The sequence below is a fragment of the Synchiropus splendidus genome, chromosome 14, assembly GCF_027744825.2.
Source record: "Synchiropus splendidus isolate RoL2022-P1 chromosome 14, RoL_Sspl_1.0, whole genome shotgun sequence".
In the NCBI taxonomy this organism is placed as follows: domain Eukaryota; kingdom Metazoa; phylum Chordata; class Actinopteri; order Syngnathiformes; family Callionymidae; genus Synchiropus; species Synchiropus splendidus.
Genome location: NC_071347.1, coordinates 8,577,021 through 8,598,567, shown reverse-complemented (window position 1 = coordinate 8,598,567; position 21,547 = coordinate 8,577,021). Strand labels below are relative to the sequence as shown.

The 21,547-nt window shown below is 41.7% G+C and overlaps 1 protein-coding gene across 2 annotated transcripts in view; it reads left to right on the top strand.

The window, feature by feature from the left end:
• Nucleotides 1-21,547, top strand: part of ccnd2a (cyclin D2, a) — a 123,938-nt gene that overhangs the window by 26,394 nt on the left and 75,997 nt on the right. For both annotated transcript variants that reach the window (XM_053884807.1, XM_053884806.1), the window contains exon 2: nt 8,415-8,609. The gene's annotated coding sequence lies outside the window, so the exon portion shown is untranslated. The remainder of the gene's footprint in view (nt 1-8,414; nt 8,610-21,547) is intronic.

Sequence of the window (21,547 nt, the reverse complement as noted above, 5' to 3'; positions counted from 1 at the left end):
TCAAAGACATTACAGATACACAACCAACATCAAAGACATCCACAGTGGATCAGAAAAAAACACAACACAAATAAATACTCTTAATATACAGTATGAGCAAATATCATGACAAAATAGATGAATAAATAAAATTTAAGTAAAGTATAGGTAATAAGATAAAAGTTAAGACATGGCTAATGATAAATAATCTAAATAATGAAATGTATAAATATATAATAAACAAGTGATCAACAACTAACAATAGTCATCAATCAGTCCATCAACGCGAAAATAAATTAATACATGGAAATGAACAACCTTTTCAAATATATTGAGAAAATTAGTCTTAAATCCTGAAATCGAAGGTCACAAATAGGGCTACAAACAACGATTACTTTTGCTAGTCGACTGGTCGGCATTTGCTGAATACAAGTCGACGTTTACGTCAATTTGATTGTAATTTCACATATAGAATATAAATTACGATAGAATAAAAACAATAATAAGTGTTGTCAACAAAGCAAACAAGCACAGTGTTAAATGTTGCTTTTAACTTAACATTTTAATTATAGTTGCTCATAATGTGGTGTGAAAGGTATGTGTCCTTTGATGTTTCCTTCACTCGCCTCAGCCATTTCTTGTCTGACTGCACATTGTCCTTGGAGAATGATGGTGTCACAACTAGCTGACTAATTTACGTGTAGTCAACAATGTCAACTCATCACTGCAGCCTAAGTCACAAATCTGAAATATAACGTATGAAGTGTGTTTTATTTGCCTGTACTACTTATTCATAATGTCATTGTACAAAAATTATGAAGAACTTGTGTATATGTTTTACTTGTCGCTTTACGACTGAATTCTTTTTTGTCAAATATTAAAACCGTTGTAATGAAAGAGAAGCAGCCATAAAATAGAATATTGATGTTATTAGGTCTTTTTACGCTGTTGTGCATCTTTTTTATGATATTTTGTCCCACTCCAACTTTCTCATCCCATGTAACACAGACACAGTAAGTATGTGAAATGAGTGACACCACAGGGCCTTAAAAACACACAAACTGAAATGACTGCATGGGCGTAGAATTGATAATACAGGAAGTTGTTGAACTCCTCCTGGTACACAAGGGTTCATGACTGCATACTTCAATATTTCAGCTTGAAGAGACCGTTTAAGTCTGTCAAGAATTAAGATTTGCTTTAATGGTCAACAAACACTCCCCATAGTTGCTCCAGGACCTTTAAATTTTAAAACAACCCAGTCTGAGGTGGTTTAGGAATCACAGTGACATGTGCACATTAAATGCCAGTTTATCTTCACTAGAACAACACTGAAGCAAGTATAAGCTTGTGCACATCCGCTCAGAAGGCTGCACAAACAAGATCAAGGTTGTAGTAAATGCTCGGGGTTAGAAGTGCGTCACATGCGGACCACTGCAATGAAGTGCATCAAAGGCCACACACACTCGACACTCACATCCGCACACACATGCAGAATGCAGCACTGTACGCAGAAACAGAATACATGCACACACACTTCTAATTCCTGCCCTCTCAGAACTCTGAGGCCAACATGCACACCCACGCTTAGCTGCTCTCACTGAGCCAGCTGGTGATAACGACACTTCCTTCTCTCTCCCCAAGAGCTTAGCCGCTGTGCTCGTACCATCTGCAGCAACTGGAGCATCGTGTTACCCCAACAATTGGTGACCCAGTATCCTCGACGACGTTGTTAGATGATTTAGTTCAGGAAGGGATTATGTACAAGGGAAGGTTGGATTAAGCTAGGAATCACTGCTAAACCAAAATTATTTGCAGATTTACATTGTCATATAGTCTGGCCTTCATAAATTTCAATTATTTTTATGATCTCTGCCAAATACGGAGAGCTCTAGGAGACACTGGGGCGGATATTAAAGTTCATCACTCACTGTACCACTTCTTGGCATTTGGGTCCGTCACACTTTTGCGAATTATGTTGGGAAGCATGACTCCCAAACTGGTTATAACATTCCCCAGAGTACATTTAATACGACACATTTGGTAAGCTCTTATACATATGATTTGTTTTTTGGACACGAAAGCCCCTCGGCACCTCTGAACACAGCTCCCTTTTGAGTAGCGCTTACCGAAATCCTTGAATTAAACTTTCTCAGAGCTGACACTTACTCATAGTACTTTTTCCTTCAGTCACACAAGTCCCAACCTGGTCTTTTGCTTGGGTCTAGCGATTTCTCACACAGGTGAAATACCAAAACGCTGACTCATGCCAACAGCAGTCCATTTCAATATGCAGCTTGGTCACAGTTATTTTAAACACGATAAGAGTTCAAGTTCAATACTGAAATGTATTTTGCTTCCAGTTTAGCACAAAAAAAGCAAAAAAATAAGAGAAACCATAAGGAAGGTTTTCAGTGACAGAAAAGAAGTTGATTTATTTGATGTTTTTTGTTCATGTTTTCTTCCTCGAATAGTCTGTGTCAAACATAGTGAAACATTAACTAATATTAGAGCTACAGAGTGAATTGTTTGAATTGACTGTTGTCATAGCAATCTCCTTCCACTTAAGTTAAGCATGTTATTTGCGATTGTCCAATATTCGCCCATGATTATCTCGCTTTCTTCCACTCTTGTCTTTGTCCTTGTTTTCATCCCCAACAACAAGACAAATGTATCACAAGCGGTGGCCGCAGTTACATTACGGCCCAGAAAACCAAATTATTGCGGCTAAAATCTGGCTTTTGAAATACATGCCAACCAGTAGGTGAGGTGTAGATAAACTAGTTGATCTGTCATCATGGTCACTGTGTGTCTAGTCTAATATAGTGGTCTGAAATCTGTCAGCTCCGTCTTTTTCTACTGAAGAGCTCATAGTGCCACCACTTGTCATGGAGGTGTCATTACTAATGTCGGTTATCTCTCCGCAGCATGTAAAACAGGACAACCTGCTACAGTCAGACTCGGCAGCGTAACTGATCTAATGTGAAGTAGTGTTAAGAGCTCACGTCACTCCCCCAACCCCCCAATATTTGAATCCATTGAAACACACATTTATAGTCTGCGTCATCAAAATCAAACGACTTTGCAACGGAAGGGGCAAGAATCATCGAACCATAGACGGGTACGAAGGTATTCAGCGTTGCATGGACTGTTGGTCTAACCGTTGACTTCAGTAATGTAAAGGAGACTAGTGTTGTACGAACCTGGGATCCCTTTATCATCCCTCCGTGTGAGTTTTTGCCAATAAAATTCTGTCCATGCTTTAATTGCCAAAATGCGCACGCACTCGTTCAAGTGTCATCACGTCACACACTCCAAATGGGTCAGTAACGCAGAAGTCCATTTGACGATAGTCGATATGTGACGCCTTTGGAGTGAGCATGTGTTGTCTACTGCCTTCTCCTTCTCATCCTAGCGACTCTTCCTTTGATTTTCATTTAATCCTAGCATAAATCGTATTATGCTGATCACACCCAAAGTTGTAACAATTCATCGAGGATTATTGTAGATGCATGGGAGAGTTTTTGAGATCGTGTAGCCACGGAGGGAACAGCAGGTGGAGAGCAGAGCAGCTCTTCTTGAAGGGAGGGTCAGAGGGGCATGTGGCTGCATGGTATCCTTGGGAAAGTTTGCAGCTTGTTCTCCCACTCACTAGATCTTAGCTGGGGACAAATACCACACAGAGCTGAGAGGAAGCCGCTGAAGTGTGCTGAGGCACGAGCAGACAGGAATGCTCCTCTCCAATCTGAAAACGTTCACAGCTGTTAGTTTGCCGACCTAGCTCTCTCTCACTCGTTTTGCTGATCTTCTATCAATTTGTTTTCCACAACTATTGTGTACAAGTTGGATTTGAAGGTGTTTTAGCAGTACATTTGTTGCACAGCGATGGTGGTGTCTCAAGACCTCTTTATTCTGCTACTGTTGAGCAGGTGTCTATATTTTAGCGCTAAATTGAGGGAGCCAGATGTTAAGCGTGCTGCTGCTATACATCAGTGCTTCTTTCTAGTTTGTTTTTGTGGTTATTGGTGTTGTTTGTCAAAGATGAAAAGTTGTTGTCTGAAAGCCCCATGGGGGGTCTCCATTTGTATATTGTGAATCATTGATGCGGATTAGATGTTTATTTGAGCTTAAGGTTTGAAATTGTCGTCTGCTTTTTATTTCTATAAAAGATCCCAGGTGAAGAATGTTCTATCAACGTCTGCGTTCAGCAAAATCCCTCTTTCGCTCTCTGGATTATGATACTCCCTTCATACATCCATTGTTGCCACAAAGTAACATTTAAACATATACACAAGCAGTCTTTTGCAAGCATCCTGGTGTATAACCGACTCCCATATACATATACTGCTTCCAATGCCACCCACCAAACCACCGACGATCTAAATCCCAGACGTTTAAAAAGGGGTTTCTTTTTTTTCTTCTGAAGCCACTTCCCTGTCTTCTCGTTGCTGGAGGTGACGACACTCTCTTGGAATTCACTCCTCTTGCTTTTGGTGCACTCAGAGAGGCAGACTGTGTTGTTCAGATGTCTCAGTTTATAGCAGCCACTTTCCAGAACTCTTTGGTTCCCCAGCTATTAATTGCTTGCTATGTTAGTCCCCTTTATCGTGCACTTCTCATTTGATTTTCTGGGATACTGTTTTAGTGTTACTGTCTGTGGGTGCAGATGTTTCATACTTGCAGTTCCCCCTCTAATTCAATACATGCTACACAAACTCAAATCAAGTCAGTGGCTGCATTAGTGCAAGAAACTTTTCGGGGCATACTCTTTGATTTTCTGCAGAGCGACGGCTCTCCCCACCCAAGAACCAACTGACACTAGATTGATGGGGGAGGTGTTGCTGCTGCTCAGCCATCCATCACACTTTATTTCGTTTTTCAAGGGAAAGGAAAATGGAAGAGAAGAGCATAAATGAAAAAAGACTTCCAGAAATATCAGCGTTGGGGGGGCTGGGGATGTGAGGGGTTGAAAAGTTGAGTAAGGGGAGGCCCCCCTTTGCCTGGCATGACTCTCATCTTCTATACACCCCCTCGCTTTTTTTAAAGCAGACGCTGGAAAAGAAGTCTTAGCCTCATGACCCCGACCATTCTCCAGACCTAGCACTGATAACAAAAGGCAGATCAAGCCAAATATGTAGGCGCAGGTTTGGTTTGGGATGATGTTCGGATTCAGTCATTGAAAGAGTCTCACTAGGTTTACTAACTTGGCAGTATCTGAGTAGATAATCGCAAACAACACATGTGTATAAAATACTTGTGTAACATTGGGGAAGAGTTTCTTGGTTATCCAAGGGCTAAAACAATGGAACTTGCCAAACTTTGAATGTTCAAAAGATTAAAGGAGCTTCTGCTGTTGCAGTGCATTATGAGACCGGTAGTGTTTGGAGGGGGTTTTTGACAGCCTGCCATTATTATAGATTCTATTACATATTATTAGCACGCAACTGCTTTGTGCTTGATTTAAGAGTAGATTGTGGAGTTCAAAACTATCTGTCTGACTTCACCGCTGTACACCAGAACCTGTTAAGACACACATCAATGAAAACGCCATAGAAATTATATTAAACAAGACACTTTGGGCTCTAATCCCAGGTAAATGAGATGCTAAAATGTCCATGGCTTTACATGTCTTCACTTACGGGAAAAACTTTTGAAATCCACACCAAAGCCAAAATCTGATTCATCTGTTTCCTACTCTTGACTAAATCACTCTTTAAATACTTTAACTGTACTTGGCCTGTTTTGTGGGAATGCTACATACAAACTCATGGACACATTAAATTGTTCCTGTATGGACCGAAACTTGTGTAGAGGTTACACACAAAATACACAGTCCATTCAGCTCTGTGCTTTGGCCTTTGTGTGGAAAGGAAAGTTGGACAACTCCGACGAGACTATCGAATAAAGAAAAGACTGTTTTCTATTATTGCTGATGTCGAGCGAGAAGGTGGGTTGTGGAGATTGTGCCAGACCCCAACAACTGGAATGAAAAGTAAACAAAAAAGAAGAATGATTACTTCTGCACTTTTATTTTGAGTGTTCTGGTGAATTTAATTCAAATGTCTGATGACACATGATTTCCAGGACCAACTTCACATCTAGGTTTTTGGGACAAAGAAGCCAAGTACTTATAGAGGCACATACTTGACACGATGAATAGCCCTTTGTCATTCATATTTTATTGTGTAATTTTTTGTTTATATGTGTCACTCAATATCATGACCTGAAATGACTCACTGAAAAAGCCTTTACATAAAAGTGAGTCCTGACTTGCGCTATTTCCAGGGCTTGAATTTGTTCCAGAATACTCAACCGCAGCTAACAAGAATCAAAATTAATAGCCAAACACACAAACAAATTGATTGCTCAGCTGATGTTACACGTACGTCAACAGCATCATGTATTTTGATCAGTGCAAGTACAGGAACATTTCTGTGAATTTAGTAGATGGAGCATAAGTCAAACTCCGGCACAGTTATTGGATTACCCATCGTATCATGCAGTCGTAGATCCCTCAACGTCTTACTCAGTGTTGAATTGTTTTTAATTCTAATTCTGTGGTGAAGGCTTTGGTGCAAAAGTACACCTCATGATGGAGCCCTCAGAATTTGAATCACAAATCTCCCCCAGTTCTTAATCATTGACAGGTTTTAGTCAATAGGAATTTTTTTAGGATCCATTTACGTCTTGTGACAATGACTTTCATTCCCCGGGGGTCACCACAGGGTACTGACCCCCTACTGACCTCTCTTTTGCTGGCCAGTTCTGTCCTCAGTGGTCAGTCCTCCGTGTTCTGATTGATTGGAAAGCTCACCCTAAAACCAAATCAGATCAATTCCTCTTCTTTTTCCTCAGTCTTGTTAAGGCTTTAGTTTATCAAAGAGAACCCCGTTCTGACATGTGGCCAAATCATTTTGACACCCATTTAGCATGCTCATCAGGGATTTATGAATATTCAAGATCTTTCCATGGGACAAGGAGGAAAAGAAAAGAAGACGCAATGGGATGAAGCAGTGTCTATGACAGGAATAAAAAGTAATGCTTGAAAAGCTATTCGTTTTAGTGCTTGATAATCCTTTGAAAAAAAAAAAGACAGGATGTGAAAACATCTTCAAATGTCTCCTTTACGGCAGCAAAGAAGAAATGTAGTTATGAACGGTACGATGCACCCGGACCATGCAAACTTGTTTCAAAGTAGAAGAAGAAAAAAAAAAAACATGACTTATAGTCACACTGGACTATAACTCGTATTTGGGGGGGAATTTATTTCCCAAAACCTGTGCATAATGTTCTAGTGCCACAAAGGTCCTCCTGCTAAGTCATTTGTGCTCATCACAAAGCGAGGCGACGGAGAAATAAGGAAGCGCAGTGGGAACATTTATTGCACTGATGGCAGTAAAAATACTGGCTTTTAATAGCGCAAAGTAAATGAACGTCTCTCATCTGTAGGGTTGGGCAATTTTATCGAGTCTCCGATGTAAACTGATATTTTACTCCCTCATTAAGTTATGATTTTTCACCAGTGAGAATCGAGCCATTGAGTCCCTTCATAAAATACAAAACAAAAACAGTACAGAATCTGGCGCCCCACCTTGTCAGCCGTGACAGCACTCTCTCTCTGACTCCCTGACTCGCTGCACAGTCTGCTGTTGGCTGAACAGTTCAACACCAGTCAGATTAATTGGATTTTTCCACCCATTTCTTACGTTTCCTCTTTACTTCAGCATTTTCGTCCATGATGTACTGGATATTCGATCGTGAGCTGAATATTATCCTAACGTACTGTGAGATTAGTGTACCGCTAGCCCAAGCATTTTCAGCCACTCTGACCCAGTCCCTTCCTCCAGGTGTCTGGGCTGTACTGGACATGCAAATTTCAGTTCCGCTAATAGCACCAGTGTTCCTTTCATTTTTTACTTCTCTCTGGATTTTTGTTCCATTTAAAAGATTCTATGATTTGTGTTGTGTTGTTCTGTTGTGACGCTTTCTTTCCTGAGATTTCGGATGCTTAGAATGACCTTCTAGATTGGTGGTAGCTCGGAATCAGATGTCATGTCAGTCGGTGTGAAATAACACCCAAAAGTGTGTGAAAATTATATATACAAATCACACCGAGTATATGTCGCTTAAAAGTCTACAAAATTGCAGTACTTCAAATCCCATTATGCACTACAACAGCTGAAGCTATTACAAGAGCTATACGCTTTTGATCAAATATATTAAACATAAAATGATATTGAACTGTAATGTTTTTTACTGAGTACGGCTGTCTTCCATTTATGATGATGAAAATTGTCAGCATGGCTTGACTAGTTTAGCCTAGTAGTCCTGCTTAGGTAGGTAGTACCCAGAACACTGTGAATTTTGCTGTGAAGACAATGACATTATGTTCTGTCTGTATCTAAAATTCTCTATTCATTGTCTGTTTTTTGTAGAAGTCACAGAAGTATTGCTTGACCCCGCTCAACACTGTAACAATTTATGGAAGAAGAAAATAAAGAAAAAAAACAAGCCAGACAAAAAGCGCATCATGGCCATGGTCAGTCTACACAGAAGAGGAGGCTGAGTGCATTTGAAGGAAATACCTGAGGAAGCCACTAACTGTTCCACAGCTGATGACTACAAGCAATGTAAGTTCTGTTTGTGTTTGGATCTTGTCTGTTTTTTTTTTAACAATTGTTATTAATTTTGCATTTTTGTAATTGTACACAGGTGATTCAATGATAAATATTTTTCATCCAATACTTTTTAATGCCGAGGTAGGCTAACATGTTCTGGCACCACAGTTACCTATAATGCAAACAGATGTAACTTTATTTATTTATTCTTTGCATTTGTACCCAGTAATGAAAAGTGAAGGTTTGAAGATTTCAAGTCAGTGATGACCCAAGTCGCTTTAAGGTCGTCAAATTTGTAATTGGTGAAAGAGGATAAAAGTACTGTAGTAGTGGCTTGCAACCACATTGTGATGTCGGCCGCTGTGGTGTCATATAGGTCATGGAATGGAAGGATGAGCTGTGTTTTTTTCTTTTTGTTACATTTCCCGTGAAAGGGTTTTCTCTGTGGAAATATGATGTTCTCTGTGCCAATTGTCATGATTAGCACCCCCACACTGCTCCTGGGTCAGCAAAAAGGACAGGAGTGTCTGGACTGATGCAGGGATTTTCCCCCTCTGAGCAGTAACTATCAGTGTTCAGAGGTACCGTGAAGGCCCGCAATTCATTGGAGACGGCTACATGTTGCTCTCTGTGTGGTGGAAGAAGGCTTTGATTGCACATGTGGTTTGAATACTGTCAAGTGAATGGACTCAATTTCTCATCATTACAATATTTGGTCTTGGTGGATGAGACATATGTGACTGGCAACAGTTGACCTGTTTAAAATATACATGATGGTCAACCATTCTAAAGTATATTTTTATTAGCAATTGATAACATTTGATCACCACTGCGTCAAAATTGTGTGGAACAGTTTAAGCTTGGACGGTTAATAGGTCTGGAACCCACCTTTATCTTGTACACCAGAGCGACGGCTGTAATTATTGGAAAAATCGAGTACTTGATTGTTGCGCAAATACAAATTTTAATAGCTCCGGATGAAATGTGCCAGAGTCTGCTCGAACTTGTGCTGGAAAGAGGGCTTGGCCAACAATTAAAGGACCCTTTTAGTGCCTGTCATCAATAAAAATGTGTGTAAATATGACAAAATGTGACATATATCGCTGTTACGTATATGTCAGCCACTGCTAGACACCCCAATATTGTCATTCTATCATCAAAGATTTTCATCGGTTCTAGCCTTCTTGCCAGAAGTGTGTCTCCCACTACTCTCACTCTCGTTGGCCAGCCTCCATGAAGATCATGGAAGTCCTGGCACTCGCCTGCAGCCGTCTTGGGCAGATGAAATCTGGAGGTGCTCCCCGTGGTGGAGGTCTGGCCCTGCATGCCACTTTCAATTCTGCCTTTTCACTCCCAGCCAGCCAACACAGAGAAAGCCTGTGCTATGAATGCAGACCCATGGGTTATGTACTCACATCCAGACTTTTGCGAAGACACTGAATGAGACGTGACCAAACGTGGCAAGTATATATATATATATATATATATATATATATATATATATATATATATATATATATATATATATATATATATAAACAGAAACTGGTTGTGTCATTGCTCTCAAGCCCTATTTATCATTAGAGTGAAGGTTAGCAGCTTCAATGCTTTGTTTTAATCCTTCATGTTTGATTTTTTTCACTGTTACATACGGGACACTTTCGATTCGGAGGGTCTGAGCTGCTTAACTTTGCTGGTTCGTCATTAACCTTTTGCCAAATTGTGCACTTGGTAGGAAAGAGACTGCAGCTGGACACAGATGGCAACAAAGGCTGAATGGCCGGGTAGCTCAGGGCACCATAAAAAATCCTGCTGACGACTGTACGACAAGGTCACAGCCCCTCGTTTCTGCCCCCCAAAAGGAGATTGAGAGTAAACAGGCGTAATAGGGACGGACTAAAAGAGACTTGGACTGTGTTCTTGTAAATAATTGTATTCATTGTTCTCTGACACTGTTGGTTATGGTCACAAGCTGTTTAGTAGGCCCCTGTCTGTCTGGTGCTCTCCATGAGCCTGGTGTCAGTCCCTACGCCCCTGAGGGAAGCGACTTGTGCCAGGGGTGACGTGCCAGCTCTCTGACCCGGTGGCCCCACGTCTGACGTGCCCACGCCAGAATCGAGCAGTCTCAGACCAGCTCGGGGACGCAGGGCGTGCTGTGTGCATGCTGCTCCTCTGTTAAATAAAGCTGGTTCAAAGAGCACATTCCAGCCCCCGGCACGGCAGCTAAATAGCAAGCTCTTGCGCTTGTAGTGTCACAGCACCAGATTGTTTTCATTTTATTGGTAGCCGTGACTTTGCTACGATCTGATTGAGAGCAGCATGTTATCAGGATCTGTCGCTGGCTGTGGAAGAAGCAGATGGCTGTTTTGGACCGACTACCTGAACTCCCCTATCTTAATAAGTCAAGAGCTCATTCCAAGTGCCCTGATGTTTCAATACAATAGTTGCCCACCAAGATTTACTGAAGAGTCTAACTGCCAAGAAGTCTCCACTACTTTCTGTGATTTAAAACACATTGTTTTTTAATTCAGAAATAGGAATCAAGTCTGAGCTGGCAGGCGTCAAATCCAGTCCAAGATTTTGTAGTCTGAAGTCTATATTGGATCCACAGTTCAAAAGTAGGACCAAGGTATTAAGGTAAACCACAGTTTTCTTTTGACAAAAGAAGGTGTACATTTTTCCATCATCTTTAGTTTTGCGAATCTTAGCGTACATAGACAAGAGGTGCGTGGCATGTGCAGTATATGACATTAGCAGTATACATGTGGCCCAGCAACAGATACCTCAGCTTTCATTGTGTTCAGTTGGAACCCAAAATCTGTATAAATTGTTTCCACGGGGCACTGTTGTCCACTGAGCAAGGGACACGCAGCAACAGAAAGGCAAGCCCTTCTTCATGTTTACACTCCATCGGTCATACACAAGTTTATGAAACAACTCAAGGAGCACCCTCCGACACCAGTTTTCCTTAACATTGTACAGGCTCAGACTATCATCAGTGTATAAAGCTACCCCTTCCTGATTTGCATGTGACACAGCCAACAAGGAAGGATATCTAGTCCTCAGCTGCCCTTCCAGTATTTCCTTATTGGGCGCCGTTACCTGCAAATATAAGAGGGACTTTGTTTTTATTTTTGCAAGGAACATACAATATTTAGTGCTATCAGTCTGTGGAGAAAATACTCCCATTGTTTTTTGCTCCAGCACTAGGGTGACTTCATCGCTCCATGTTTAAGGCTAAGCACATGGTTTACCTCTGCCTCAGACATGGTTGTGCGGTGATTCATACAGAAGAAGATGGTGAAGGTACTAACTGGTTCCATATTCTCGCTAAACACCGAGATAATCATTAAATGTTGTGCTTACTGCATCGCCAGTATGATAGGTCTTAAAAAACTATTGTCCAGTCTTTATCTTTGCAGTGTACATTTTGAGTAATCTAAGTTCATCTGCTCCATCATCCATTTATCATTTAGGTTCATTTGTTGTGGAGCTGCTCTCACGCAGTCCTACGGGTAATGATGCTTGGGGAACGGTGAGCTCACAAAAGGGCTTTTGTACTCTATGTTGAATAAATAAGTCACATGTGAATCAACTCAAGATGTTACAGAGATCTATATTATTAGATAACTGGAAGGACTTGTGTATTATAGAAGGGCTGAAGGTCACGCAAGGCCAGGGAACACGCTGGGGGATTTCACACTGCATACGCTGTCTCAGGTCAAAGTCCGGCCTGCTCAAAAATTCAAGATGAAAACACCAGGGAAGTGAGCTTTGGCCCCAGACTTGAGCCCGCCTGGAGAGGTGGATTTCATCCTGGATTTCTCCAGCAAATTCAGTGCAGGATGCAGGAAACAGCATGATTGGAGGGAACAACTAGCTCCAAGTAAATTAGTGGTTTGATCAAGAGGGAAACAACTTGCCTAAAGACGTGATAACACGGAGATATGCGTCCAAATTAACGGCATTTTACGAAGAATCTAACAACAGAGGCACTTGGTTTGTGTAATTTGTTGCCCTATAAGGACAGTTGTGTGTGTGCCGCCCCTAGCTGGTTAGAGTTAGTACTGGAAAAAATGGGGCACAGTTGTGTAGAGGCACTTGAAGTTTGCCGTGTGAAAGCCCCCATAAGAAATTGTGAATGGATGTCAGGATTATATTTTATTTCTGTTGACTCTTGGGTGTTTAACTTTTCTCTTTCACTTCTAGTTAGTTTTTGGTATCTGTGTGTCAGGTGTGTGTTTTCATCAGTGTTTCCAAAGGGAAGTCTGCAGGCGCTGGCACTCCCCCAGCACTGTTTCGTCCTCAGGTTGAATCGATAGAAGCTCTATGACATCATGTATGTTTTAGTGTAGCGCTCCAGCTCGAAAATTCCAGTGGCTAAGTGGAACACACAAGCGGATCTGGCCAATGGAAGTCAGATGCTCCGTCTGACAGTACTCATTCGCTGATAGGTTTAGAGAGACTCCGATCAAGGGGCCACGCCGAGGGCTACATCTGACTTTACTGTATGGTAAATGTCAGAAAATAAGTGCATGCCTTGGTACAAACTGGAATTAGATCTAATTTGCTCCAGGCCATCGTGTTTGATCTGCACCCTCTCGAGCTCAGCTACCCACATCTTGAGCTGGAAAGAGTATATAACACATTCAGGATGTTATGGCATTTCATTCTATAAAAATCTTGTGTCACAGTCAAGGGAAACTCTTTTCATATGTTTTTTAAAACCTAATGCCTTCATAGATTTATTATACCTCTCTTGTTTGATTTAAACTCAACTTCCTGTGTAACCAGGATTAGAAATATATATTATTTTATAATGTATCAACCTGAGTACTTTAATCTGTGGCATATTTCCAGAGCCTGAAGTTTCTCCCAGCAGGAGAAACCTGATATAGTGAACAAATTTATGAAGCTCTTATATTGCTCTCCTGATTTCCCCGATGTGAATTAGATTTGAAGTGGAAGAATAATTGAAAGGTGTGGAGTGCTTTATCTGGTCCCATTCAGGTCAGTCATTCCCCTACAATGAAGAAAAGATCAAAGCCATGTGGGAACAAAAACTCTGGCCCGACAGGTAGTAAAGCAGTTAAGCTGGAAGTATGAACCAGCCACCCACGCACATTCTGTTTCCCAGAGCATGTGGGATGGTCTCTTAAATGTGAGCTCTTGTGAGCTGCTTCTATAGCTTGCTTCACATGTTGGTTAAACTCTAACAATATGTACGTTTATAACACTGTTGCAGTTTACTTCTGTTGCTGATTATCATCTGTCTGCCGTGAATAAAGTTACTGAACTTTATTCTGCCTGCTTTACTGGAGGAAACAACACAACAAATAGGAACGAGACAGCAAAGTATGTTGCCAGTATTAAGCAAGGTAAAGGGTTATTCATTACATGCAAGCCTTGATGTTCCTTGTGAAAGCATAAACAATAATAAGCCACTTCTTTGAAGGAAATAATATTGTATCATGCACATCGTACATTTTAAGTAACATTTCACATGAAAGTCTGCGACCAATCTTGGGCATTATTGTGTGCATAAATAGTGGATTTCTCAACACAGCATGTTCTACACATGAAGTTGCTGTTTTGTTGAGCCTACCAGTGAACAATCCGCTGTAATGACTGAACATATTACAGACATCATGAGAAAAAAAAGTTAAACACCCACAATACACATCCTTAGTCCTTCCAGTGTTAATGATGGTGGTGCCATCATTCAACATTTCTGTACCTTCTTGCTTTATGCTAGCTAAAATAGAACACCCTTTCCCGCTGGGTCAGACTTGAACCATCGAACTAAAAACCTCTCAGTCACAGGCTGACCAATCTACCATCTGAGCTGCGGTGTTAGATTCGCCCCCTGTAGATCCACTCCTCCCCAAAGTTGCCACAGAAGTCAGGCTTCCGCATTGCATTTTGACACATCCAAGCATGAGTAATCTGGTCCTCAGAAGGCCAAAGAAGCTCACACTCTTTAACAAATCAGATGAAACAAGCAACACTAGACTGACAATGAACATTTGATTGAATTGAAAGCCTAATCTGTCAACTTGCACCAAGATGGCTGACTTCCGCGTCACCCTGCGACTCAAACGTCTACTTGAGGATTGTTAATATATTACGCCTTTGGAGTGAGAATGTCTTCGGGGTCAGAGCATGTACATGGTCACACAGGCTTTTAGCTAGGATTTTGAAACAGGGTGTCCAAAACCCTGCCCCCAGCCCATGACCCCGCCCCTAACCCAACCCCTTCCGACTCACATGTCCACGAGTGACAACTAACATCTTGCTAACAGAGCTATGAACATCTAAGTGTACCAAAATAACTTGATAAACAACAAATGAACAAGCATCTGAGTCAAATTACGTTAACAGACATGAACTCAGTAACTGTTGCCACAGTGACAATTGCAGGGCTCCCCTGGGCAATTGTTTTACTTGGCTGACCGTGATTAATTAAAAAAATAATAATAACATTTTTGTAATGATTCTTTCCCTTATTTCCAGCCATCGTGAGTACAGTGTCTACATCTTTTTTCATATATTTATGCAAGATAAGCATGCAGCTGTATCAGCTGTGATGGTTTTCTAAACTCTCACAACCACAACATTCATTCATTCAAACAATACATTTATAAAGGCTTGTCGCTTGCTTAAGTAAATAGATCTACTCGAATTTTGATCCCTGTTAAGCTATTTTGCTCTCATTTTGAAAGGGCTGGGTGTTAGTCCACTTGCTGCCGGGATGCGGGGTGGCGGGGAAAGGAGCGCCAAATATTCCTCCGATTAGAAAGCATGAGTTGGTTTCATGAACGGTTGTTGAAAGTTTGGAACTTATCTGCGGTTTCCTCCTGTCACCAGCGTCAGACATCCCATCAATAGCAGTGCGCTTCCACGCCGCGAGTGCCGCGACTTGCGAGATTACGGTGGTAAACAAATATGGCGACGGCGATGGCCAAAATACGGTTGCGAAAGGTTCGAGAATCTGCGAATTTGGATCATATTCGGCAAAATTACTGGGCGGAAACACGATTTAATGTAAACCAGTGAGATGAAACTACGAGTTGGGCATTATACAGGCAACTAATAATACATTTAGGGCGTCCTGCTGAGGAAACAGAGCGTCCAATTTTGAGTGCTGGAGGGTCCAGGTTTTCATGTTTTGCAGTTTAGATGCCCTCTAGCTAAAAGCCTGTCGTCACACCTCTGAATTTCCCGGTTACTAGTGCTCCTGTAGCTCCTTTTCACATCAGTCTGACCCCGACTCGACGAGAGCCAGCGAATCAATCTGTATCACACACTCTGTCAAACAACGATGTAGACGCTAATCTACGCCATCCATGGGGCCAGACGTGATTGAGTCAAGATCTGGACTGGGTTGTTTGAAAGTACGGTCTCAATTATGGAGCGGAGGGCTCCCACAATCCTCGGGCTTCTTGCACACATGCGTGTACCCACATCCCAATTTTAGAAGGTAAATTAAAGTCAGACTGCTAAACACGGCGCTGCGTGCTTGTCTATTGATATCCTCCTCTGAGACTTCTCTAGAGAAGCCTGCTGAGGTGAGATGAGGGACAGAGATTGTCAACGCATGGCGGGCATATGTGATCGCGGCCTCCAAACCAGAGTCTGATGTGGGAGCAGTTAGTGAACAGCGCCCATTGAAATAAAATAGGAAATGCAGGGCGTGCAGCTTAAACAAATAAGGCTCTCTGTGTTCTGGAGGAACAACCGCTTCTCCATCTTTACCAAGTGTGGTTTTCTTCTGATGACATAAGCGACGAACAAAACACTCTGGTTTCCTCTTCTGGGAGGAGAACTGTTCTTTGAACTGTTAACAAGTTATCCATTGATTCTTACCTAGATTCACAGACAAGAGTTTTCTTCTGAATACTCAGAGATCATTAGTCATTGCTTCAAATGTCCCTTGGGTTCTGTGCATTGGTTGATACTTAAGAATACTGTTGCACATTCATAGTTTCTTTAACAGAAGAGGTGTAAGCAGGATTACCTGTCGGACAAAAAATCACTTTAGTAAATCTTTAACTTCAAATGAAATTTGGGTTTTGGTGAAAGGATTGTGTGAGACTGTGGACTTAAGCAAAAGAAAATGTTGTTTTCTCAAAAGAATTATTTTAAGAATTCTTGAAAAATCATTGATTCTGTCTGACTGTAAATGAGTCTAGTTAGCAGAGATTCTTGGCTTTGAGTAATGTGGCACAGCTGGCTGGATGTCAGAGACTGTCTGGCATGTTTCTTAATAAAAAGCAGTTGTGTGCATGTGTTGCCATAATAAACTCTCCTAATGTGTCCAAAAAAGTGCCATCTTCAGATCAAATATTTCTTTACAGATGAGTCGCTTGTGTACAACAGGGTCCACAACCCGGGTTTGGGAATACTGGTAACTATTCTCCATCCCTCCAGCCCAACTTATTGTCACTGGTATTTATGTATTCCTTTACATGAGCGTATACTCACTGATTTAGAATTCCATTTTTGTTGTTGTTTTGCTCTCACTCTGAAGTAAGCTATTGTATCCGGAAATGCAACGTAGAGGAAGAAGAAGCTGGAAGAAATGGAGATGCCCCTGAACACTGTGAGCAGGGTTGGGTTTACATTATATGTCACTATGTAGAGCGTGCAATGACACAGTGACCTAGCTCCTTCGGTTGCATGTCAGCAGTGTGTAGATATTTTAAAGGGTTGGAGAACGAGAATGGAATAAAATTCCAATGACCAGGGGTTTAATTTCATCCTTAATATTTACATTAACAAACACATGTTCAAGGAATATTCGTCGATTGGCTCGTCGATACGTCGATTTTTGGGCCACCTCTGTTCCCATGAACAGTATGCAGCATATATGCATACACACCCAACTGCCCACTGACTCACATACCTGTCAATCACCCTCTCTTTGGAATTTTAAGTCACTCATTATGACTCATTAGGCTTCCCACATACATATACATGGTGATAAACGTGATGAATATTTAACTTCTCAGGTGGGAGATATACTGTACATGAAATTCCCAATTGCGTCAGTCAATGATTCATTTGCTTCTTTTCGTGACGCTGGCTCCATTCACCCGCTCAGTCGTCCCTGCGCCTGTGTTCAAAGGCTCCTGAGTGCCATTACCTGCTTAGTCAGGCTCACATAAGAGTTTTGTCAAGTACAGTGTAGGAGGCTGAGACCGTCAAGCACTTGGGACGTGTGTGCTTTGCTACACGCCGCCACGTTGATTCATAGCCCATATGTTGTGTGTCAACATGCCGGGCATATATGTCTTTGAATGCATTGGTGCACTTGTTTTCTTGTCGATGTGTGGGTGGATTTTTCTCACTGGAGACTTTGTCCTTTGGAAGGTGCGCCAACAAGTCAGCTGAGAGAGAGACAGAGGAAAAATACAAAAGCGTAAACATCAGAGAAAATCGAGAAGAGATTGGTCAATCAAGCAACGCGGCGCCTGACTTGTGTGCCGTTAGGAACCAGCTGTTTGTGCATTGCAAATATTACAAATGCCACAGCGCCCGCTGGATTTGAGTCATATTCAGTTAACAGCATGTTTTAAATGGTCGGATAGCCAGTGTTTATGATAATAGGATGGCTTCGATATTGACCGCACAATCGCGATAAACTTTCAGACAGAGGGAGGAATGTTTTCAGTTGTCATTGTGATGAGTTTAGAATAAAATGTGGTCGTCCAGTTTTCTACAGTATGATGGTTTCACTAACAATGCTTTTATTCAATGATAAATGATCATTAATGATAATCTTGATTAATCAAAGATTCTGTTTTTTTTTTAAATATTAATTTCCAACACTCTATCTAAAAGCATAACAAAAAATCTACACCTATGAACAGGTTAAAGTATTAGTAAAGTATGTCAATGGTAAAGTAAGCACAACACAGTTCATAGATAACCAAATTTGTAGCTATTTTGTATTTTGATCATCTAGTCGATTCCTTCCTTAAATGATCCATTATGAGATTTTTTTTTAAATCACAATCTAAAGTACAGTGGTGCCTCGGTTCTCGACCACAATCCGCTCCAGACGGCCGTTCGGGAAGCGATTTGTTGGAAATCTGAATCGATTTTTCCCATTACAATGAATGGAAAAAGAAATAATGCGTTCCAAGCCTTAAAATAAGCTTTTGTAGGAGTGAATGTAGAGTGTCTGCTGCAGGTGCGCTGTTCCTCTATGTGTGTGGCCGCTGCATGTGGGAGGGGTTGCCGAGTGAGTGACGTCTCTCCAGAAGTGAAGAGGTGCCCGGTGCGTGTCCAGCTCTGAATGTGCGCTTCTGTGCAGTTTGGCTGTGACAAAGTCATAAACCAAGTCACGCTCTGTCCGAGACTCGCCTCATCCCTGTCTGAGCTCCAGCCGACAACAGGACAGCAAACCCTGGAGTGTGCGCTCCAGCCTTGGAGGTGTCGAGGAGCACCTCCCCTGTGACACACAGAGGCTGCGTTATACACAATAACAATGCGCGTCATGGGTCAGCTGATCGGTCCGCGCACGTTATGTTTTCTCCCGGCTTTTTTCGGGGGCGGTCGAGTTCTGGATTTTCGCTCAAAATCAGAAACAAAGAAATCTCGAAATTTTTGTTCGAACTCCGATTTGTTCGACGTCCGGGACGTTCGAAAACCGAGGTACCACTGTATTTGAGCCATGTTTGCTAACAAATCACTTTTGTAATTGTATTAAAATACAGAAATGTATCAAAATACAGAAATCTTTATGTTTTTACATAGCAAATGCAGAAAAATCAATACAATCACTATGTTAAAATAATAATAATTTTGTTGACTAGAGCAATAACGTGATTTCAGCTTTTGATCTTGACAGATGGACTTACTGTCCTGCCACCCACGCTGTTGACAGGGCAGGGTGCCTGATGACGTTGTCGTTTAGTAAAGTACAAACAGTTACGCAGCGCTGACCGACCTGGACATACTTTGAACTCCCAATGAATTTGCAAATCTATCAGCAGCTGTTCACCATGACCTTACCACGCAAAAATCAATGGGCACAAACACACAAGGCAGGCTGCTGTTTTGGAGCACTAGAAAGTGGAAGTGGGTGTGTGTGTGTGTGCGCACCTATGTGTGTGTGTTGTTTGCAGTTGTGATGCAGGAAAACAAGGATCTGTCCAAAGAAACCCTTTGATGTTGTGTCGCAGTCCACCATAGTCACCTTGTTCCTTTTTGAGAGGCACTTTCTACCGACTCGAGTTCAACAAGTTGGACTGGTGAACCCATCGCAATGGAAACTCTCTGAGAAATCAGTCAAACATACACAACAAGTGTCAAGGTGTCCTTTTCAGTCAGTGAACTGCGCTGCTGCACTTGCTGACCTCCCACTCTTATCCATGAAATGTTCAGTCCAATGCAGTTGTGTGCAGAGCAAGACTGGACTGCTACAAAAGCATGGATGCTTTTAGAAATAGTATCAGGTGGGATTGCAAATGAGATATTTGTTTAAAAAAATACTAAGATACACCAACAGGACACAGTTGAAATCCAGATAATTAAATCAGTCAATTTAAAGAATGACCTGTAAATGAATATCTAATGGAGATGGAAATACAAGGGAATAGTTGTTGTGGATTGCATTGCCTGCCACACCGCAACTTGCAAGAGTAGTTGCTGAGAATTGTATGAGTCAGCAGTTAAATCATGTAAACTGAAATCTCTCAGATGTCATTATTTACATTTCAAAGCTGTAGCTATAGCAATATGTCTGCTGAGGTCATGTTCCCATCTTTGTAAGCTCCATGTTCAAGTGGGTTACAGGGTGAATTATAGGCCCTCGGTACACCAAATACAATGTTGTAGTATTTGGTCTTCATCTGTTTGATGGAATAATGATGTTTCACTTTGATGTCCCTCCTCTTCACTTCTATCTTGTCACTCGCTGTGTGCTTCCGTGTTCCATGCAAATATAGGCCAAGGTATGTGTTGGTTATCTCCTTCTGGAAAAACAGCGCCCTTGTTGCTCCATATAGCCCGGCTCTAGTGACCGGCCATTGATAAGGCTAATGTATCCCGATAGCTACCACGCTTTCAAGTCCCGTCACAAAACAGCCGGCTCCCTTTTATGTTGTTTTCCCAAGCCAAGGACAGTCAGACCTCCCTACAGGACTGAGCTGGCTAATCAGTAATCACCGACTTGCTGAGCGTAGCACTCCCCTGCTTTTCTCTTTGTCTTCTTCCTTTGCAACTCTTCTCGTCCACTCCTTTCTTTTTGTTTTCTCAAACTTTCCTCGACCGGAGTGCTTCGGCTCGCTACCGCCCTCCTTTTGTCTTGTCCTCATTTGAAGTTCTTCTTCACCCCCCTTTGTTTGCCCCACTACAAATGTTGCCCCATCAGTGAGTCAAGATGCAGAAGGGGGGGATCAGGAGGTCTTGGGCCATGACTGTGCCACAGACACATGGCGTTTTATATTAAAACATTAGTACCACTGTATGACTTTATTTAGGAGTTGCCAAAGAAAAATTGATTAGGTGCGAGAGATGGAACAAAAGGGGGAATCATCCCCCGACCACCCTGACAGAGTTCTCCCTTTCAGAGCCAGCAACAGCAGTTCCCCTCAAACTTTTGTCAAGAGATCTGGCCCCTGGTTCAAAGACTGCCGCCTCAGTTCGGTCACTAAGTCCAACTATCTGGAGATAACCACCAGAGTGCACACTGAGCTGTACGCTGACTGTTTTCTTTTTTTTTTTTTTATTCATTTGTCTCTGAAGTAAAACAGGAGATTCGCTTAATTTTGCGAGGATATACATCACTGAGATGTGTATTTACGCCTGAGCTTTATTGAATTTGATTTTAGTTTGGGGCCCACAATTCAATTCAAAATGATTTTATTCATAATGATATCTGATGTCTGATCATGATCTACCCCCATCTGCTTTGCAAGACAGAATGACAAATAGGGAAATTT